The sequence below is a fragment of the Mesoplodon mirus genome (genome assembly GCF_964341445.2).
Source record: "Mesoplodon mirus genome assembly, chromosome: 1".
NCBI lineage: Eukaryota > Metazoa > Chordata > Mammalia > Artiodactyla > Ziphiidae > Mesoplodon > Mesoplodon mirus.
The window spans coordinates 148,081,382-148,105,228 of record NC_138976.1 but is presented as its reverse complement, the minus strand read 5'-3'; positions in this window follow the sequence as shown (position 1 = coordinate 148,105,228).

Genomic DNA, 23,847 nt, shown 5'->3' with positions numbered 1-23,847 from the left:
TCAATGACATGTCCTTGAAAAATGTTTTAGAGATCCTACCAGTCTTTGAAAACATCCTTGTGCCTTGTTTCAGTTCCAGTTTTATGTATATTTTCTGCCTTGCACCCGATTATTCCTACATCTGATGGATGGCCTTGGGAATCTAATTCTGGTATTGATGGTTTTGGCTGATTGTCTCCCCTTGTAGCTGCTTTCTTCATTATTGTGTAAATTTAGATCATGAGCTCATGTTTAGCTAAACAGCTGACCTTGTAAGAGGCTTAGGTGTGAACGCTCGTAAGTTTCAGCAGAGAGTCGGCAAAGATTTATTTGTGTCCCTCCAATGAGTGGCCCGCAAGGACCCCGTTTTCTACAAGTGTTGGTCCAATACTCCCTCTAGACGCAGGGGACTCAGACAGGGCTGCTTTGCAGCCCCCGATCTGGGGCAGGGGCAGTGGGCGGCCTGTGACCCGGGCAGGAGCCTCTCCGCGTGTGTCCCTGGGACCCATCTGCCTGCGAACTTCGGTCACCTGGCAGGAAGCTACGATGCCCAGGCCTATGCTTCTCTGTGCAGCGCGGTGTACTGCGCGGACACGTTCCACACACACTTCAAGTAAGACGGCGGCCTGAGTGGAAAGGTGAGAGTTTGGGCAGCTGTGCAGACAAAGAAGGTGCCCTTTGGCCTGGGCCTTAAATCTTGTGGCAGTCCCCTGGGCCTGCCGGGCTCTGAGGGCCCTGCCCTTGGCCACCTGCTCCCCTGCCCTTTGTTCAGTCACAGCAGAGATGGCCACACGCACTCCCTCAGTGAGGGCAGTGTTCCAAACTCCCTCAGCCCCGCCCCTTCTCCGCAGGTTGCCATGGACTACAGAGGCTGCATTTTGAGGTCAGGGCATTCCGAGAATGCCAAGGGCAGACATGATGACCTTAAATGATTTCCTCTTGTGTCAGTGTTGGTAAACTTTAGGAGCTAGGAAATGGTCCACTTTACAGAAATGTTCAAATTTACTGGCATTTCATATATTCTCTGCTCTAACATTATCCTGACTCTTTCTGTATATACTTTACTTATGTTTTGGTTTTCCTTAATCAAAGTGTGTCTTTTAAATCTTTTCAAAGAAGATTCTTTGGACTTACTAAATCACCTGAATTTTATACGTTTTCTGTTGTATTAAGTTCTGCTCATATCTTTATTTATCTTTTTTCTATGTTCTCAGGGTTTATTGTTTTCATCTTCTGATGTCAATTAAAACACTTGGTTATTCATTTTAATAAATCTTTTTACTTATAAAGATTTGAACTTTTGAAGATTCCAGCTTACTTGTACGTGTCTAAGGGTCAGGTCCTCTCCATTGTTGCTGGCCTAAGGCTTAGTTCACCATACAGCAATGTATATATTGACCTATTTTCCCCTCGACTTTCTGTGATTCCCTACATCTCACCTTTCTTTGCAGACAAGCCATTTGAAATACCCTTAACTTATTTCACAGCCAAGAAGTCTTTGAAATAATGTGTATTTTTTAGAGAAATCTTCTTATATAATTAGGCAGAAAATCTGACCTGCCATAGTTTTCAAAACAGCATAATTTCACTCTTCTCAATGATTAATCTGTTGTATTACACAACCTTGGAGTATTTAGCTTTATCAATGACATGCCCTTGAAAAATGTTTTAGAGATCCTACCAGTCTTTGAAAACATCCTTGTGCCTTGTTTCAGTTCCAGTTTGATGTATATTTTCTGCCTTGCACCCGATTATTCCTACATCTGATGGATGGCCTTGGGAATCTAATTCTGGTATTGATGGTTTTGGCTGATTGTCTCCCCTTGTAGCTGCTTTCTTCATTATTGTGTAAATTTAGATCATGAGCTCATGTGTAGCTAAACAGCTGACCTTGTAAGAGGCTTAGGTGTGAACGCTCGTAAGTTTCAGCAGAGAGTCGGCAAAGATTTATTTGTGTCCCTCCAATGAGTGGCCCGCAAGGACCCCGTTTTCTACAAGTGTTGGTCCAATACTCCCTCTGGAGGCAGGGGACTCAGACAGGGCTGCTTTGCGGCCCCCGATCTGGGGCAGGGGCAGTGGGCGGCCTGTGACCCGGGCAGGAGCCTCTCCGCGTGTGTCCCAGGGACCCATCTGCCTGCAAACTTTGGTCACCTGGCAGGAAGCCATGATGCCCAGACCTATGCTTAGCTGTGCAGCGCGGTGTACTGCGCGGACACGTTCCACACACACTTCAAGTAAGAGGGCGGCCTGAGTGGAAAGGTGAGAGTTTGGGCAGCTGTGTAGACAAAGAAGGCGCCCTTTGGCCTGGGCCTAAAAGCTTGTGACAGTCCCATGGGCCTCCCGGGCTCTGAGGGCCCAGCCATTGGCCACCTGCTACCCTGCCCTTTGTTCAGTCACAGCAGAGATGGCCACACCCACTCCCTCAGTGAGGGCAGTGTTCCAACCTCCCTCAGCCCCGCCCCCTCTCCGCAGGTTGCCATGGACTACAGAGCCTGCATTCTGAGGCCAGGGCGTTCCGAGAATGCCAAGGGCAGACAAGATGACCTTAAATGATTTCCTCTTGTGTCAGTGTTGGTAAACTTTAGGAGCTAGGAAATGGTCCACTTTACAGAAATGTTCAAATTTACTGGCATTTCATATATTCTCTGCTCTAACATTGTCCTGACTCTTTCTGTATATTCTTTACTTATGTTTTGGTTTTCCTTAATCAAAGTGTGTCTTTTAAATCTTTTCAAAGAAGATTCTTTGGACTTACTAAATCACCTGAATTTTATACGTTTTCGGTTGTATTAAGTTCTGCTCATATCTTTATTTATCTTTTTTCTATGTTCTCAGGGTTTATTGTTTTCATCTTCTGATGTCAATTAAAACCCTTGGTTATTCATTTTAATAAATCTTTTTACTTATAAAGATTTGAACTTTTGAAGATTCCAGCTTACTTGTACGTGTCTAAGGGTCAGGTCCTCTCCATTGTTGCTGGCCTAAGGCTTAGTTCACCATACAGCAATGTATATATTGACCTATTTTCCCCTCGACTTTCTGTGATTCCCTACATCTCACCTTTCTTTGCAGACAAGCCATTTGAAATACCCTTAACTTATTTCACAGCCAAGAAGTCTTTGAAATAATGTGTATTTTTTAGAGAAATCTTCTTATATAATTAGGCAGAAAATCTGACCTGCCATAGTTTTCAAAACAGCATAATTTCACTCTTCTCAATGATTAATCTGTTGTATTACACAACCTTGGAGTATTTAGCTTTATCAATGACATGTCCTTGAAAAATGTTTTAGAGATCCTACCAGTCTTTGAAAATATCCTTGTGCCTTGTTTCAGTTCCAGTTTTATGTATATTTTCTGCCTTGCACCCGATTATTCCTACATCTGATGGATGGCCTTGGGAATCTAATTCTGGTATTGATGGTTTTGGCTGATTTTCTCCCCTTGTAGCTGCTTTCTTCATTATTGTGTAAATTTAGATCATGAGCTCATGTTTAGCTAAACAGCTGACCTTGTAAGAGGCTTAGGTGTGAATGCTCGTAAGTTTCAGCAGAGAGTCGGCAAAGATTTATTTGTGTCCCTCCAATGAGTGGCCCGCAAGGACCCCGTTTTCTACAAGTGTTGGTCCAATACTCCCTCTAGAGGCAGGGGACTCAGACAGGGCTGCTTTGCGGCCCCCGATCTGGGGCAGGGGCAGTGGGCGGCCTGTGACACGGGCAGGAGCCTCTCCGCGTGTGTCCCTGGGACCCATCTGCCTGCAAATTTCGGTCACCTGGAAGGAAGCTACGATGCCCAGACCTATGCTTATCTGTGCAGTGCGGTGTACTGCGCGGACAGGTTTCACACACACTTCAAGTAAGAGGGCGGCCTGAGTGGAAAGGTGAGAGTTTGGGCAGCTGTGCAGACAAAGAAGGCGCCCTTTGGCCTGGGCCTAAAATCTTGTGACAGTCCCCTGGGCCTGCCGGGCTCTGAGGGCCCTGCCCTTGGCCACCTGCTCCCCTGCCCTTTGTTCAGTCACAGCAGAGATGGCCACACCCACTCCCTCAGTGAGGGCAGTGTTCCAACCTCCCTCAGCCCCGCCCCCTCTCCGCAGGTTGCCATGGACTACAGAGGCTGCATTCTGAGGCCAGGGCGTTCCGAGAATGCCAAGGGCAGACAAGATGACCTTAAATGATTTCCTCTTGTGTCAGTGTTGGTAAACTTTAGGAGCTAGGAAATGGTCCACTTTCCAGAAATGTTCAAATTTACTGGCATTTCATATATTCTGTGCTCTAACATTGTCCTGACTCTTTCTGTATATTCTTTACTTATGTTTTGGTTTTCCTTAATCAAAGTGTGTCTTTTAAATCTTTTCAAAGAAGATTCTTTGGACTTACTAAATCACCTGAATTTTATACGTTTTCTGTTGTATTAAGTTCTGTTCATATCTTTATTTATCTTTTTTCTATGTTCTCAGGGTTTATTGTTTTCATCTTCTGATGTCAATTAAAACCCTTGGTTATTCATTTTAATAAATCTTTTTACTTATAAAGATTTGAACTTTTGAAGATTCCAGCTTACTTGTACGTGTCTAAGGGTCAGGTCCTCTCCATTGTTGCTGGCCTAAAGCTTAGTTCAACATACAGCAATGTATATATTGACCTATTTTCCCCTCGACTTTCTGTGATTCCCTACATCTCACCTTTCTTTGCAGACAAGCCATTTGAAATACCCTTAACTTATTTCACAGCCAAGAAGTCTTTGAAATAAAGTGTATTTTTTAGAGAAATCTTCTTATATAATTAGGCAGAAAATCTGACCTGCCATAGTTTTCAAAACAGCATAATTTCACTCTTCTCAATGATTAATCTGTTGTATTACACAACCTTGGAGTATTTAGCTTTATCAATGACATGTCCTTGAAAAATGTTTTAGAGATCCTACCAGTCTTTGAAAACATCCTTGTGCCTTGTTTCAGTTCCAGTTTTATGTATATTTTCTGCCTTGCACCCGATTATTCCTACATCTGATGGATGGCCTTGGGAATCTAATTCTGGTATTGATGGTTTTGGCTGATTGTCTCCCCTTGTAGCTGCTTTCTTCATTATTGTGTAAATTTAGATCATGAGCTCATGTGTAGCTAAACAGCTGACCTTGTAAGAGGCTTAGGTGTGAACGCTCGTAAGTTTCAGCAGAGAGTCGGCAAAGATTTATTTGTGTCCCTCCAATGAGTGGCCCGCAAGGACCCCGTTTTCTACAAGTGTTGGTCCAATAATCCCTCTAGAGGCAGGGGACACAGACTGGGCTCCTTTGCGGCCCCCGATCTGGGGCAGGGGCAGTGGGCGGCCTGTGACCCAGGCAGGAGCCTCTCCGCGTGTGTCCCTGGGACCCATCTGCCTGCGAACTTCGGTCACCTGGCAGGAAGCTACGATGCCCAGACCTATGCTTATCTGTGCAGCGCGGTGTACTGCGCGGACACGTTCCACACACACTTCAAGTAAGAGAGCGGCCTGAGTGGAAAGGTGAGAGTTTGGGCAGCTGTGCAGACAAATAAGGCGCCCTTTGGCCTGGGCCTAAAAGCTTGTGACAGTCCCCTGGGCCTGCAGGGCTCTGAGGGCCCTGCCCTGGGCCACCTGCTCCCCTGCCCTTTGTTCAGTCAGAGCAGAGATGGCCACACCCACTCCCTCAGTGAGGGCAGTGTTCCAACCTCCCTCAGCCCCGCCCCCTCTCCGCAGGTTACCATGGACTACAGAGGCTGCATTCTGAGGCCAGGGCGTTCCGAGAATGCCAAGGGCAGACATGATGACCTTAAATGATTTCCTTTTGTGTCAGTGTTGGTAAACTTTAGGAGCTAGGAAATGGTCCACTTGACAGAAATGTTCAAATTTACTGGCATTTCATATATTCTCTGCTCTAACATTGTCCTGACTCTTTCTGTATATTCTTTACTTATGTTTTGGTTTTCCTTAATCAAAGTGTGTCTTTTAAATCTTTTCAAAGAAGATTCTTTGGACTTACTAAATCACCTGAATTTTATACGTTTTCTGTTGTATTAAGTTCTGCTCATATCTTTATTTATCTTTTTTCTATGTTCTCAGGGTTTATTGTTTTCATCTTCTGATGTCAATTAAAACACTTGGTTATTCATTTTAATAAATCTTTTCACTTATAAAGATTTGAACTTTTGAAGATTCCAGCTTACTTGTACGTGTCTAAGGGTCAGGTCCTCTCCATTGTTGCTGGCCTAAGGCTTAGTTCACCATACAGCAATGTATATATTGACCTATTTTCCCCTCGACTTTCTGTGATTCCCTACATCTCACCTTTCTTTGCAGACAAGCCATTTGAAATACCCTTAACTTATTTCACAGCCAATAAGTCTTTGAAATAATGTGTATTTTTTAGAGAAATCTTCTTATATAATTAGGCAGAAAATCTGACCTGCCATAGTTTTCAAAACAGCATAATTTCACTCTTCTCAATGATTAATCTGTTGTATTACACAACCTTGGAGTATTTAGCTTTATCAATGACATGTCCTTGAAAAATGTTTTAGAGATCCTACCAGTCTTTGAAAACATCCTTGTGCCTTGTTTCAGTTCCAGTTTTATGTATATTTTCTGCCTTGCACCCGATTATTCCTACATCTGATGGATGGCCTTGGGAATCTAATTCTGGTATTGATGGTTTTGGCTGATTGTCTCCCCTTGTAGCTGCTTTCTTCATTATTGTGTAAATTTAGATCATGAGCTCATGTGTAGCTAAACAGCTGACCTTGTAAGAGGCTTAGGTGTGAACCCTCGTAAGTTTCAGCAGAGAGTCGACAAAGATTTATTTGTGTCCCTCCAATGAGTGGCCCGCAAGGACCCCGTTTTCTACAAGTGTTGGTCCAATAATCCCTCTAGAGGCAGGGGACTCAGACTGGGCTCCTTTGCGGCCCCCGATCTGGGGGAGGGGCAGTGGGCGGCCTGTGACCCAGGCAGGAGCCTCTCCGCGTGTGTCCCTGGGACCCATCTGCCTGCGAACTTCGGTCACCTGGCAGGAAGCTACGATGCCCAGACCTATGCTTATCTGTGCAGCGCGGTGTACTGCGCGGACACGTTCCACACACACTTCAAGTAAGAGAGCGGCCTGAGTGGAAAGGTGAGAGTTTGGGCAGCTGTGCAGACAAATAAGGCGCCCTTTGGCCTGGGCCTAAAAGCTTGTGACAGTCCCCTGGGCCTGCAGGGCTCTGAGGGCCCTGCCCTGGGCCACCTGCTCCCCTGCCCTTTGTTCAGTCAGAGCAGAGATGGCCACACCCACTCCCTCAGTGAGGGCAGTGTTCCAACCTCCCTCAGCCCCGCCCCCTCTCCGCAGGTTACCATGGACTACAGAGGCTGCATTCTGAGGCCAGGGCGTTCCGAGAATGCCAAGGGCAGACATGATGACCTTAAATGATTTCCTTTTGTGTCAGTGTTGGTAAACTTTAGGAGCTAGGAAATGGTCCACTTGACAGAAATGTTCAAATTTACTGGCATTTCATATATTCTCTGCTCTAACATTGTCCTGACTCTTTCTGTATATTCTTTACTTATGTTTTGGTTTTCCTTAATCAAAGTGTGTCTTTTAAATCTTTTCAAAGAAGATTCTTTGGACTTACTAAATCACCTGAATTTTATACGTTTTCTGTTGTATTAAGTTCTGCTCATATCTTTATTTATCTTTTTTCTATGTTCTCAGGGTTTATTGGTTTCATCTTCTGATGTCAATTAAAACACTTGGTTATTCATTTTAATAAATCTTTTTACTTATAAAGATTTGAACTTTTGAAGATTCCAGCTTACTTGTACGTGTCTAAGGGTCAGGTCCTCTCCATTGTTGCTGGCCTAAGGCTTAGTTCACCATACAGCAACGTATATATTGACCTATTTTCCCCTCGACTTTCTGTGATTCCCTACATCTCACCTTTATTTGCAGACAAGCCATTGGAAATACCCTTAACTTATTTCACAGCCAAGAAGTCTTTGAAATAATGTGTATTTTTTAGAGAAATCTTCTTATATAATTAGGCAGAAAATCTGACCTGCCATAGTTTTCAAAACAGCATAATTTCACTCTTCTCAATGATTAATCTGTTGTATTACACAACCTTGGAGTATTTAGCTTTATCAATGACATGTCCTTGAAAAATGTTTTAGAGATCCTACCAGTCTTTGAAAACATCCTTGTGCCTTGTTTCAGTTCCAGTTTTATGTATATTTTCTGCCTTGCACCCGATTATTCCTACATCTGATGGATGGCCTTGGGAATCTAATTCTGGTATTGATGGTTTTGGCTGATTGTCTCCCCTTGTAGCTGCTTTCTTCATTATTGTGTAAATTTAGATCATGAGCTCATGTTTAGCTAAACAGCTGACCTTGTAAGAGGCTTAGGTGTGAACGCTCGTAAGTTTCAGCAGAGAGTCGGCAAAGATTTATTTGTGTCCCTCCAATGAGTGGCCCGCAAGGACCCCGTTTTCTACAAGTGTTGGTCCAATACTCCCTCTAGAGGCAGGGGACTCAGACAGGGCTGCTTTGCCGCCCCCGATCTGGGGCAGGGGCAGTGGGCGGCCTGTGACCCGGGCAGGAGCCTCTCCGCGTGTGTCCCAGGGACCCATCTGCCTGCGAACTTCGGTCACCTGGCAGGAAGCTACGATGCCCAGACCTATGCTTATCTGTGCAGCGCGGTGTACTGCGCGGACACGTTCCACACACACTTCAAGTAAGAGGGCGGCCTGAGTGGAAAGGTGAGAGTTTGGGCAGCTGTGCAGACAAAGAAGGCGCCCTTTGGCCTGGGCCTAAAATCTTGTGACAGTCCACTGGGCCTGCCGGGCTCTGAGGGCCCTGCCCTGGGCCACCTGCTCCCCTGCCCTTTGTTCAGTCAGAGCAGAGATGGCCACACCCACTCCCTCAGTGAGGGCAGTGTTCCAACCTCCCTCAGCCCCGCCCCCTCTCCGCAGTTTACCATGGACTACAGAGGCTGCATTCTGAGTTCAGGGCATTCCGAGAATGCCAAGGGCAGACATGATGACCTTAAATGATTTCCTCTTGTGTCAGTGTTGGTAAACTTTAGGAGCTAGGAAATGGTCCACTTGACAGAAATGTTCAAATTTACTGGCATTTCATATATTCTCTGCTCTAACATTGTCCTGACTCTTTCTGTATATTCTTTACTTATGTTTTGGTTTTCCTTAATCAAAGTGTGTCTTTTAAATCTTTTCAAAGAAGATTCTTTGGACTTACTAAATCACCTGAATTTTATACGTTTTCTGTTGTATTAAGTTCTGCTCATATCTTTATTTATCTTTTTTCTATGTTCTCAGGGTTTATTGTTTTCATCTTCTGATGTCAATTAAAACACTTGGTTATTCATTTTAATAAATCTTTTTACTTATAAAGATTTGAACTTTTGAAGATTCCAGCTTACTTGTACGTGTCTAAGGGTCAGGTCCTCTCCATTGTTGCTGGCCTAAGGCTTAGTTCACCATACAGCAATGTATATATTGACCTATTTTCCCCTCGACTTTCTGTGATTCCCTACATCTCACCTTTCTTTGCAGACAAGCCATTTGAAATACCCTTAACTTATTTCACAGCCAATAAGTCTTTGAAATAATGTGTATTTTTTACAGAAATCTTCTTATATAATTAGGCAGAAAATCTGACCTGCCATAGTTTTCAAAACAGCATAATTTCACTCTTCTCAATGATTAATCTGTTGTATTACACAACCTTGGAGTATTTAGCTTTATCAATGACATGTCCTTGAAAAATGTTTTAGAGATCCTACCAGTCTTTGAAAACATCCTTGTGCCTTGTTTCAGTTCCAGTTTTATGTATATTTTCTGCCTTGCACCCGATTATTCCTACATCTGATGGATGGCCTTGGGAATCTAATTCTGGTATTGATGGTTTTGGCTGATCGTCTCCCCTTGTAGCTGCTTTCTTCATTATTGTGTAAATTTAGATCATGAGCTCATGTTTAGCTAAACAGCTGACCTTGTAAGAGGCTTAGTTGTGAACGCTCGTAAGTTTCAGCAGAGAGTCGGCAAAGATTTATCTGTGTCCCTCCAATGAGTGGCCCGCAAGGACCCCGTTTTCTACAAGTGTTGGTCCAATACTCCCTCTAGAGGCAGGGGACTCAGACAGGGCTGCTTTGCGGCCCCCGATCTGGGGCAGGGGCAGTGGGCGGCCTGTGACCCGGGCAGGAGCCTCTCCGCGTGTGTCCCAGGGACCCATCTGCCTGCGAACTTCGGTCACCTGGCAGGAAGCTACGATGCCCAGACCTATGCTTATCTGTGCAGCGCGGTGTACTGCGCGGACACGTTCCACACACACTTCAACTAAGAGGGAGGCCTGAGTGGAAAGGTGAGAGTTTGGGCAGCTGTGCAGACAAAGAAGGCGCCCTTTGGCCTGGGCCTAAATGCTTGTGACAGTCCACTGGGCCTGCCGGGCTCTGAGGGCCCTGCCCTGGGCCACCTGCTCCCCTGCCCTTTGTTCAGTCAGAGCAGAGATGGCCACACCCACTCCCTCAGTGAGGGCAGTGTTCCAACCTCCCTCAGCCCCGCCCCCTCTCCGCAGTTTACCATGGACTACAGAGGCTGCATTCTGAGTTCAGGGCATTCCGAGAATGCCAAGGGCAGACATGATGACCTTAAATGATTTCCTCTTGTGTCAGTGTTGGTAAACTTTAGGAGCTAGGAAATGGTCCACTTGACAGAAATGTTCAAATTTACTGGCATTTCATATATTCTCTGCTCTAACATTGTCCTGACTCTTTCTGTATATTCTTTACTTATGTTTTGGTTTTCCTTAATCAAAGTGTGTCTTTTTAATCTTTTCAAAGAAGATTCTTTGGACTTACCAAATCACCTGAATTTTATACGTTTTCTGTTGTATTAAGTTCTGCTCATATCTTTATTTATCTTTTTTCTATGTTCTCAGGGTTTATTGGTTTCATCTTCTGATGTCAATTAAAACACTTGGTTATTCATTTTAATAAATCTTTTCACTTATAAAGATTTGAACTTTTGAAGATTCCAGCTTACTTGTACGTGTCTAAGGGTCAGGTCCTCTCCATTGTTGCTGGCCTAAGGCTTAGTTCACCATACAGCAATGTATATATTGACCTATTTTCCCCTCGACTTTCTGTGATTCCCTACATCTCACCTTTCTTTGCAGACAAGCCATTTGAAATACCCTTAACTTATTTCACAGCCAAGAAGTCTTTGAAATAATGTGTATTTTTTAGAGAAATCTTCTTATATAATTAGGCAGAAAATCTGACCTGCCATAGTTTTCAAAACAGCATAATTTCACTCTTCTCAATGATTAATCTGTTGTATTACACAACCTTGGAGTATTTAGCTTTATCAATGACATGTCCTTGAAAAATGTTTTAGAGATCCTACCAGTCTTTGAAAACATCCTTGTGCCTTGTTTCAGTTCCAGTTTTATGTATATTTTCTGCCTTGCACCCGATTATTCCTACATCTGATGGATGGCCTTGGGAATCTAATTCTGGTATTGATGGTTTTGGCTGATTGTCTCCCCTTGTAGCTGCTTTCTTCATTATTGTGTAAATTTAGATCATGAGCTCATGTGTAGCTAAACAGCTGACCTTGTAAGAGGCTTAGGTGTGAACCCTCGTAAGTTTCAGCAGAGAGTCGACAAAGATTTATTTGTGTCCCTCCAATGAGTGGCCCGCAAGGACCCCGTTTTCTACAAGTGTTGGTCCAATAATCCCTCTAGAGGCAGGGGACTCAGACTGGGCTCCTTTGCGGCCCCCGATCTGGGGGAGGGGCAGTGGGTGGCCTGTGACCCAGGCAGGAGCCTCTCCGCGTGTGTCCCTGGGACCCATCTGCCTGCGAACTTCGGTCACCTGGCAGGAAGCTACGATGCCCAGACCTATGCTTATCTGTGCAGCGCGGTGTACTGCGCGGACACGTTCCACACACACTTCAAGTAAGAGAGCGGCCTGAGTGGAAAGGTGAGAGTTTGGGCAGCTGTGCAGACAAATAAGGCGCCCTTTGGCCTGGGCCTAAAAGCTTGTGACAGTCCCCTGGGCCTGCAGGGCTCTGAGGGCCCTGCCCTGGGCCACCTGCTCCCCTGCCCTTTGTTCAGTCAGAGCAGAGATGGCCACACCCACTCCCTCAGTGAGGGCAGTGTTCCAACCTCCCTCAGCCCCGCCCCCTCTCCGCAGGTTACCATGGACTACAGAGGCTGCATTCTGAGGCCAGGGCGTTCCGAGAATGCCAAGGGCAGACATGATGACCTTAAATGATTTCCTTTTGTGTCAGTGTTGGTAAACTTTAGGAGCTAGGAAATGGTCCACTTGACAGAAATGTTCAAATTTACTGGCATTTCATATATTCTCTGCTCTAACATTGTCCTGACTCTTTCTGTATATTCTTTACTTATGTTTTGGTTTTCCTTAATCAAAGTGTGTCTTTTAAATCTTTTCAAAGAAGATTCTTTGGACTTACTAAATCACCTGAATTTTATACGTTTTCTGTTGTATTAAGTTCTGCTCATATCTTTATTTATCTTTTTTCTATGTTCTCAGGGTTTATTGGTTTCATCTTCTGATGTCAATTAAAACACTTGGTTATTCATTTTAATAAATCTTTTTACTTATAAAGATTTGAACTTTTGAAGATTCCAGCTTACTTGTACGTGTCTAAGGGTCAGGTCCTCTCCATTGTTGCTGGCCTAAGGCTTAGTTCACCATACAGCAACGTATATATTGACCTATTTTCCCCTCGACTTTCTGTGATTCCCTACATCTCACCTTTATTTGCAGACAAGCCATTGGAAATACCCTTAACTTATTTCACAGCCAAGAAGTCTTTGAAATAATGTGTATTTTTTAGAGAAATCTTCTTATATAATTAGGCAGAAAATCTGACCTGCCATAGTTTTCAAAACAGCATAATTTCACTCTTCTCAATGATTAATCTGTTGTATTACACAACCTTGGAGTATTTAGCTTTATCAATGACATGTCCTTGAAAAATGTTTTAGAGATCCTACCAGTCTTTGAAAACATCCTTGTGCCTTGTTTCAGTTCCAGTTTTATGTATATTTTCTGCCTTGCACCCGATTATTCCTACATCTGATGGATGGCCTTGGGAATCTAATTCTGGTATTGATGGTTTTGGCTGATTGTCTCCCCTTGTAGCTGCTTTCTTCATTATTGTGTAAATTTAGATCATGAGCTCATGTTTAGCTAAACAGCTGACCTTGTAAGAGGCTTAGGTGTGAACGCTCGTAAGTTTCAGCAGAGAGTCGGCAAAGATTTATTTGTGTCCCTCCAATGAGTGGCCCGCAAGGACCCCGTTTTCTACAAGTGTTGGTCCAATACTCCCTCTAGAGGCAGGGGACTCAGACAGGGCTGCTTTGCCGCCCCCGATCTGGGGCAGGGGCAGTGGGCGGCCTGTGAACCGGGCAGGAGCCTCTCCGCGTGTGTCCCAGGGACCCATCTGCCTGCGAACTTCGGTCACCTGGCAGGAAGCTACGATGCCCAGACCTATGCTTATCTGTGCAGCGCGGTGTACTGCGCGGACACGTTCCACACACACTTCAAGTAAGAGGGCGGCCTGAGTGGAAAGGTGAGAGTTTGGGCAGCTGTGCAGACAAAGAAGGCGCCCTTTGGCCTGGGCCTAAAATCTTGTGACAGTCCACTGGGCCTGCCGGGCTCTGAGGGCCCTGCCCTGGGCCACCTGCTCCCCTGCCCTTTGTTCAGTCAGAGCAGAGATGGCCACACCCACTCCCTCAGTGAGGGCAGTGTTCCAACCTCCCTCAGCCCCGCCCCCTCTCCGCAGTTTACCATGGACTACAGAGGCTGCATTCTGAGTTCAGGGCATTCCGAGAATGCCAAGGGCAGACATGATGACCTTAAATGATTTCCTCTTGTGTCAGTGTTGGTAAACTTTAGGAGCTAGGAAATGGTCCACTTGACAGAAATGTTCAAATTTACTGGCATTTCATATATTCTCTGCTCTAACATTGTCCTGACTCTTTCTGTATATTCTTTACTTATGTTTTGGTTTTCCTTAATCAAAGTGTGTCTTTTAAATCTTTTCAAAGAAGATTCTTTGGACTTACTAAATCACCTGAATTTTATACGTTTTCTGTTGTATTAAGTTCTGCTCATATCTTTATTTATCTTTTTTCTATGTTCTCAGGGTTTATTGTTTTCATCTTCTGATGTCAATTAAAACACTTGGTTATTCATTTTAATAAATCTTTTTACTTATAAAGATTTGAACTTTTGAAGATTCCAGCTTACTTGTACGTGTCTAAGGGTCAGGTCCTCTCCATTGTTGCTGGCCTAAGGCTTAGTTCACCATACAGCAATGTATATATTGACCTATTTTCCCCTCGACTTTCTGTGATTCCCTACATCTCACCTTTCTTTGCAGACAAGCCATTTGAAATACCCTTAACTTATTTCACAGCCAATAAGTCTTTGAAATAATGTGTATTTTTTACAGAAATCTTCTTATATAATTAGGCAGAAAATCTGACCTGCCATAGTTTTCAAAACAGCATAATTTCACTCTTCTCAATGATTAATCTGTTGTATTACACAACCTTGGAGTATTTAGCTTTATCAATGACATGTCCTTGAAAAATGTTTTAGAGATCCTACCAGTCTTTGAAAACATCCTTGTGCCTTGTTTCAGTTCCAGTTTTATGTATATTTTCTGCCTTGCACCCGATTATTCCTACATCTGATGGATGGCCTTGGGAATCTAATTCTGGTATTGATGGTTTTGGCTGATCGTCTCCCCTTGTAGCTGCTTTCTTCATTATTGTGTAAATTTAGATCATGAGCTCATGTTTAGCTAAACAGCTGACCTTGTAAGAGGCTTAGTTGTGAACGCTCGTAAGTTTCAGCAGAGAGTCGGCAAAGATTTATCTGTGTCCCTCCAATGAGTGGCCCGCAAGGACCCCGTTTTCTACAAGTGTTGGTCCAATACTCCCTCTAGAGGCAGGGGACTCAGACAGGGCTGCTTTGCGGCCCCCGATCTGGGGCAGGGGCAGTGGGCGGCCTGTGACCCGGGCAGGAGCCTCTCCGCGTGTGTCCCAGGGACCCATCTGCCTGCGAACTTCGGTCACCTGGCAGGAAGCTACGATGCCCAGACCTATGCTTATCTGTGCAGCGCGGTGTACTGCGCGGACACGTTCCACACACACTTCAACTAAGAGGGAGGCCTGAGTGGAAAGGTGAGAGTTTGGGCAGCTGTGCAGACAAAGAAGGCGCCCTTTGGCCTGGGCCTAAATGCTTGTGACAGTCCACTGGGCCTGCCGGGCTCTGAGGGCCCTGCCCTGGGCCACCTGCTCCCCTGCCCTTTGTTCAGTCAGAGCAGAGATGGCCACACCCACTCCCTCAGTGAGGGCAGTGTTCCAACCTCCCTCAGCCCCGCCCCCTCTCCGCAGTTTACCATGGACTACAGAGGCTGCATTCTGAGTTCAGGGCATTCCGAGAATGCCAAGGGCAGACATGATGACCTTAAATGATTTCCTCTTGTGTCAGTGTTGGTAAACTTTAGGAGCTAGGAAATGGTCCACTTGACAGAAATGTTCAAATTTACTGGCATTTCATATATTCTCTGCTCTAACATTGTCCTGACTCTTTCTGTATATTCTTTACTTATGTTTTGGTTTTCCTTAATCAAAGTGTGTCTTTTTAATCTTTTCAAAGAAGATTCTTTGGACTTACCAAATCACCTGAATTTTGTACGTTTTCTGTTGTATTAAGTTCTGCTCATATCTTTATTTATCTTTTTTCTATGTTCTCAGGGTTTATTGGTTTCATCTTCTGATGTCAATTAAAACACTTGGTTATTCATTTTAATAAATCTTTTTACTTATAAAGATTTGAACTTTTGAAGATTCCAGCTTACTTGTACGTGTCTAAGGGTCAGGTCCTCTCCATTGTTGCTGGCCTAAGGCTTAGTTCACCATACAGCAATGTATATATTGACCTATTTTCCCCTCGACTTTCTGTGATTCCCTACATCTCACCTTTCTTTGCAGACAAGCCATTTGAAATACCCTTAACTTATTTCACAGCCAAGAAGTCTTTGAAATAATGTGTATTTTTTAGAGAAATCTTCTTATATAATTAGGCAGAAAATCTGACCTGCCATAGTTTTCAAAACAGCATAATTTCACTCTTCTCAATGATTAATCTGTTGTATTACACAACCTTGGAGTATTTAGCTTTATCAATGACATGTCCTTGAAAAATGTTTTAGAGATCCTACCAGTCTTTGAAAACATCCTTGTGCCTTGTTTCAGTTCCAGTTTTATGTATATTTTCTGCCTTGCACCCGATTATTCCTACATCTGATGGAAGGCCTTGGGAATCTAATTCTGGTATTGATGGTTTTGGCTGATTGCCTCACCTTGTAGCTGCTTTCTTCATTATTGTGTAAATTTAGATCATGAGCTCATGTTTAGCTAAACAGCTGACCTTGTAAGAGGCTTAGGTGTGAACGCTCGTAAGTTTCAGCAGAGAGTCGGCAAAGATTTACATGTGTCCCTCCAATGAGTGGCCCGCAAGGACCCCGTTTTCTACAAGTGTTGGTCCAATACTCCCTCTAGAGGCAGGGGACTCAGACAGGGCTGATTTGCGGCCCCCGATCTGGGGCAGGGGCAGTGGGCGGCCTGTGACCCGGGCAGGAGCCTCTCCGCGTGTGTCCCTGGGACCCATCTGCCTGCGAACTTCGGTCACCTGGCAGGAAGCCACGATGCCCAGACCTATGCTTATCTGTGCAGTTCGGTGTACTGCGCGGACACGTTCCACACACACTTCAAGTAAGAGGGCGGCCTGAGTGGAAAGGTGAGAGTATGGGCAGCTGTGCAGACAAAGAAGGCGCTCTTTGGCCTGGGCCTAAAATCTTGTGACAGTCCACTGGGCCTGCCGGGCTCTGAGGGCCCTGCCCGGGGCCACCTGCTCCCCTGCACTTTGTTCAGTCACAGCAGAGATGGCCACACCCACTCCCTCAGTGAGGGCAGTGTTCCAACCTCCCTCAGCCCCGCCCCCTCTCCGCAGGTAACCATGGACTAGAGAGGCTGCATTCTGAGGCCAGGGCGTTCCGAGAATGCCAAGGGCAGACATGATGACCTTAAATGATTTCCTCTTGTGTCAGTGTTGGTAAACTTTAGGAGCTAGGAAATGGTCCACTTGACAGAAATGTTCAAATTTACTGGCATTTCATATATTCTGTGCTCTAACATTGTCCTGACTCTTTCTGTATATTCTTTACTTATGTTTTGGTTTTCCTTAATCAAAGTGTGTCTTTTAAATCTTTTCAAAGAAGATTCTTTGGACTTAGTAAATCACCGGAATTTTATACGTTTTCTGTTGTATTAAGTTCTGCTCATATCTTTATTTATCTTTTCTCTATGTTCTCAGGGTTTATTGTTTTCATTTTCTGATGTCAATTAAAACACTTGGTTATTCATTTTAATAAATCTTTTTACTTATAAAGATTTGAACTTTTGAAGATTCCAGCTTACTTGTACGTGTCTAAGTGTCAGGTCCTCTCCATTGCTGCTGGCCTAAGTCTTAGTTCACCATACAGCAATGTATATATTGACCTATTTTCCCCTCGACTTTCTGTGATTCCCTACATCTCACCTTTCTTTGCAGACAAGCCATTTGAAATACCCTTAACTTATTTCACAGCCAATAAGTCTTTGAAATAATGTGTATTTTTTAGAGAAATCTTCTTATATAATTAGGCAGAAAATCTGACCTGCCATAGTTTTCAAAACAGCGTAATTTCACTCTTCTCAATGATTAATCTGTTGTATTACACAACCTTGGAGTATTTAGCTTTATCAATGACATGTACTTGAAAAATGTTTTAGAGATCCTACCAGTCTTTGAAAACATCCTTGTGCCTTGTTTCAGTTCCAGTTTTATGTATATTTTCTGCCTTGCACCCGATTATTCCTACATCTGATGGATGGCCTTGGGAATCTAATTCTGGTATTGATGGTTTTGGCTGATTGTCTCCCCTTGTAGCTGCTTTCTTCATTATTGTGTAAATTTAGATCATGAGCTCATGTTTAGCTAAACAGCTGACCTTGTAAGAGGCTTAGGTGTGAACGCTCGTAAGTTTCAGCAGAGAGTCGGCAAAGATTTATTTGTGTCCCTCCAATGAGTGGCCCGCAAGGACCCCGTTTTCTACAAGTGTTGGTCCAATACTCCCTCTAGAGGCAGGGGACTCAGACAGGGCTGCTTTGCGGCCCCCGATCTGGGGCAGGGGCAGTGGGCGGCCTGTGACCCGGGCAGGAGCCTCTCCGCGTGTGTCCCTGGGACCCATCTGCCTGCGAACTTCGGTCACCTCGAAGGAAGCCACGATGCCCAGACCTATGCTTATCTGTGCAGCGCGGTGTACTGCGTGGACAGGTTCCACACACACTTCAAGTAAGAGGGCGGCCTGAGTGGAAAGGTGAGAGTTTGGGCAGCTGTGCAGACAAAGAAGGCGCTCTTTGGCCTGGGCCTAAAATCTTGTGACACTCCACTGGGCCTGCCGGGCTCTGAGGGCCCTGCCCTGGGCCACCTGCTCCCCTGCACTTTGTTCAGTCACAGCAGAGATGGCCACACCCACTCCCTCAGTGAGGGCAGTGTTCCAACCTCCCTCAGCCCCGCCCCCTATCCGCAGTTTACCATGGACTACAGAGGCTGCATTCTGAGGCCAGGGCGTTCCGAGAATGCCAAGGGCAGACATGATGACCTTAAATGATTTCCTCTTGTGTCAGTGTTGGTAAACTTTAGGAGCTAGGAAATGGTCCACTTGACAGAAATGTTCAAATTTACTGGCATTTCATATATTCTCTGCTCTAACATTGTCCTGACTCTTTCTGTATATTCTTTACTTATGTTTTGGTTTTCCTTAATCAAAGTGTGTCTTTTAAATCTTTTCAAAGAAGATTCTTTGGACTTACTAAATCACCTGAATTTTATACGTTTTCTGTTGTATTAAGTTCTGCTCATATCTTTATTTATCTTTTTTCTATGTTCTCAGGCTTTATTGTTTTCATCTTCTGATGTCAATTAAAACACTTGGTTATTCATTTTAATAAATCTTTTTACTTATAAAGATTTGAACTTTTGATGATTCCAGCTTACTTGTACGTGTCTAAGGGTCAGGTCCTCTCCATTGCTGCTGGCCTAAGGCTTAGTTCACCATACAGCAATGTATATATTGACCTATTTTCCCCTCGACTTTCTGTGATTCCCTACATCTCACCTTTCTTTGCAGACAAGTCATTGGAAATACCCTTAACTTATTTCACAGCCAAGAAGTCTTTGAAATAATGTGTATTTTTTAGAGAAATCTTCTTATATAATTAGGCAGAAAATCTGACCTGCCATAGTTTTCAAAACAGCATAATTTCACTCTTCTCAATGATTAATCTGTTGTATTACACAACCTTGGAGTATTTAGCTTTATCAATGACATGTCCTTGAAAAATGTTTTAGAGATCCTACCAGTCTTTGAAAACATCCTTGTGCCTTGTTTCAGTTCCAGTTTTATGTATATTTTCTGCCTTGCACCCGATTATTCCTACATCTGATGGATGGCCTTGGGAATCTAATTCTGGTATTGATGGTTTTGGCTGATTGTCTCCCCTTGTAGCTGCTTTCTTCATTATTGTGTAAATTTAGATCATGAGCTCATGTTTAGCTAAACAGCTGACCTTGTAAGAGGCTTAGTTGTGAACGCTCGTAAGTTTCAGCAGAGAGTCGGCAAAGATTTATTTGTGTCCCTCCAATGAGTGGCCCGCAAGGACCCCGTTTTCTACAAGTGTTGGTCCAATACTCCCTCTAGAGGCAGGGGACCCAGACAGGGCTGATTTGCGGCCCCCGATCTGGGGCAGGGGCAGTGGGCGGCCTGTGACCCGGGCAGAAGCCTCTCCACGTGTGTCCCTGGGAAGCATCTGCCTGCGAACTTCGGTCACCTGGCAGGAAGCTATGATGCCCAGACCTATGCTTATCTGTGCAGTGTGGAGTACTGCGCGGACACGTTCCACACACACTTCAAGTAAGAGGGCGGCCTGAGTGGAAAGGTGAGAGTTTGGGCAGCTGTGCAGACAAAGAAGGCGCCCTTTGGCCTGGGCCTAAAATCTTATGACAGTCCACTGGGCCTGCCGGGCTCTGAGGGCCCTGCCCTGGGCCACCTGCTCCCCTGCCCTTTATTCAGTCACAGCAGAGATGGCCACACCCACTCCCTCAGTGAGGGCAGTGTTCCAACCTCCCTCAGCCCCGCCCCCTCTCCGCAGTTTACCATGGACTACAGAGGCTGCATTCTGAGGCCAGGGCGTTCCGAGAATGCCAAGGGCAGACATGATGACTTTAAATGATTTCCTCTTGTGTCAGTGTTGGTAAACTTTAGGAGCTAGGAAATGGTCCACTTGACAGAAATGTTCAAATTTACTGGCATTTCATATATTCTCTGCTCTAACATTGTCCTGACTCTTTCTGTATATTCTTTACTTATGTTTTGGTTTTCCTTAATCAAAGTGTGTCTTTTAAATCTTTTCAAAGAAGATTCTTTGGACTTACTAAATCACCTGAATTTTATATGTTTTCTGTTGTATTAAGTTCTGCTCATATCTTTATTTATCTTTTTTCTATGTTCTCAGGGTTTATTGTTTTCATCTTCTGATGTCAATTAAAACACTTGGTTATTCATTTTAATAAATCTTTTTACTTATAAAGATTTGAACTTTTGAAGATTCCAGCTTACTTGTACGTGTCTAAGGGTCAGGTCCTCTCCATTGTTGCTGGCCTAAGGCTTAGTTCACCATACAGCAATGTATATATTGACCTATTTTCCCCTCGACTTTCTGTGATTCCCTACATCTCACCTTTCTTTGCAGACAAGCCATTGGAAATACCCTTAACTTATTTCACAGCCAAGAAGTCTTTGAAATAATGTGTATTTTTTAGAGAAATCTTCTTATATAATTAGGCAGAAAATCTGACCTGCCATAGTTTTCAAAACAGCATAATTTCACTCTTCTCAATGATTAATCTGTTGTATTACACAACCTTGGAGTATTTAGCTTTATCAATGACATGTCCTTGAAAAATGTTTTAGAGATCCTACCAGTCTTTGAAAACATCCTTGTGCCTTGTTTCAGTTCCAGTTTTATGTATATTTTCTGCCTTGCACCCGATTATTCCTACATCTGATGGATGGCCTTGGGAATCTAATTCTGGTATTGATGGTTTTGGCTGATTGTCTCCCCTTGTAGCTGCTTTCTTCATTATTGTGTAAATTTAGATCATGAGCTCATGTTTAGCTAAACAGCTGACCTTGTAAGAGGCTTAGTTGTGAACGCTCGTATGTTTCAGCAGAGAGTCGGCAAAGATTTATTTGTGTCCCTCCAATGAGTGGCCCGCAAGGACCCCGTTTTCTACAAGTGTTGGTCCAATACTCCCTCTAGAGGCAGGGGACCCAGACAGGGCTGATTTGCGGCCCCAGATCTGGGGCAGGGGCAGTGGGCGGCCTGTGACCCGGGCAGAAGCCTCTCCACGTGTGTCCCTGGGAAGCATCTGCCTGCGAACTTCGGTCACCTGGCAGGAAGCTATGATGCCCAGACCTATGCTTATCTGTGCAGTGTGGAGTACTGCGCGGACACGTTCCACACACACTTCAAGTAAGAGGGCGGCCTGAGTGGAAAGGTGAGAGTTTGGGCAGCTGTGCAGACAAAGAAGGCGCCCTTTGGCCTGGGCCTAAAATCTTATGACAGTCCACTGGGCCTGCCGGGCTCTGAGGGCCCAGCCCTGGGCCACTTGCTCCCCTGCCCTTTATTCAGTCACAGCAGAGATGGCCACACCCACTCCCTCAGTGAGGGCAGTGTTCCAACCTCCCTCAGCCCCGCCCCCTCTCCGCAGTTTACCATGGACTACAGAGGCTGCATTCTGAGGCCAGGGCGTTCCGAGAATGCCAAGGGCAGACATGATGACCTTAAATGATTTCCTCTTGTGTCAGTGTTGGTAAACTTTAGGAGCTAGGAAATGGTCCACTTGACAGAAATGTTCAAATTTACTGGCATTTCATATATTCTCTGCTCTAACATTGTCCTGACTCTTTCTGTATATTCTTTACTTATGTTTTGGTTTTCCTTAATCAAAGTGTGTCTTTTAAATCTTTTCAAAGAAGATTCTTTGGACTTACTAAATCACCTGAATTTTATATGTTTTCTGTTGTATTAAGTTCTGCTCATATCTTTATTTATCTTTTTTCTATGTTCTCAGGGTTTATTGTTTTCATCTTCTGATGTCAATTAAAACACTTGGTTATTCATTTTAATAAATCTTTTTACTTATAAAGATTTGAACTTTTGAAGATTCCAGCTTACTTGTACGTGTCTAAGGGTCAGGTCCTCTCCATTGTTGCTGGCCTAAGGCTTAGTTCACCATACAGCAATGTATATATTGACCTATTTTCCCCTCGACTTTCTGTGATTCCCTACATCTCACCTTTCTTTGCAGACAAGCCATTGGAAATACCCTTAACTTATTTCACAGCCAAGAAGTCTTTGAAATAATGTGTATTTTTTAGAGAAATCTTCTTATATAATTAGGCAGAAAATCTGACCTGCCATAGTTTTCAAAACAGCATAATTTCACTCTTCTCAATGATTAATCTGTTGTATTACACAACCTTGGAGTATTTAGCTTTATCAATGACATGTCCTTGAAAAATGTTTTAGAGATCCTACCAGTCTTTGAAAACATCCTTGTGCCTTGTTTCAGTTCCAGTTTTATGTATATTTTCTGCCTTGCACCCGATTATTCCTACATCTGATGGATGGCCTTGGGAATCTAATTCTGGTATTGATGGTTTTGGCTGATTGTCTCCCCTTGTAGCTGCTTTCTTCATTATTGTGTAAATTTAGATCATGAGCTCATGTTTAGCTAAACAGCTGACCTTGTAAGAGGCTTAGTTGTGAACGCTCGTATGTTTCAGCAGAGAGTCGGCAAAGATTTATTTGTGTCCCTCCAATGAGTGGCCCGCAAGGACCCCGTTTTCTACAAGTGTTGGTCCAATACTCCCTCTAGAGGCAGGGGACCCAGACAGGGCTGATTTGCGGCCCCAGATCTGGGGCAGGGGCAGTGGGCGGCCTGTGACCCGGGCAGAAGCCTCTCCACGTGTGTCCCTGGGAAGCATCTGCCTGCGAACTTCGGTCACCTGGCAGGAAGCTATGATGCCCAGACCTATGCTTATCTGTGCAGTGCGGTGTACTGCGCGGACACGTTCCACACACACTTCAAGTAAGAGGGCGGCCTGAGTGGAAAGGTGAGAGTTTGGGCAGCTGTGCAGACAAAGAAGGCGCCCTTTGGCCTGGGCCTAAAATCTTATGACAGTCCACTGGGCCTGCCGGGCTCTGAGGGCCCTTCCCTGGGCCACCTGCTCCCCTGCCCTTTGTTCAGTCACAGCAGAGATGGCCACACCCACTCCCTCAGTGAGGGCAGTGTTCCAACCTCCCTCAGCCCCGCCCGCTCTCCGCAGTTTACCATGGACTACAGAGGCTGCATTCTGAGGCCAGGGCGTTCCGAGAATGCCAAGGGCAGACATGATGACCTTAAATGATTTCCTCTTGTGTCAGTGTTGGTAAACTTTAGGAGCTAGGAAATGGTCCACTTTCCAGAAATGTTCAAATTTACTGGCATTTCATATATTCTCTGCTCTAACATTGTCCTGACTCTTTCTGTATATTCTTTACTTATGTTTTGGTTTTCCTTAATCAAAGTGTGTCTTTTAAATCTTTTCAAAGAAGATTCTTTGGACTTACTAAATCACCGGAATTTTATACGTTTTCTGTTGTATTAAGT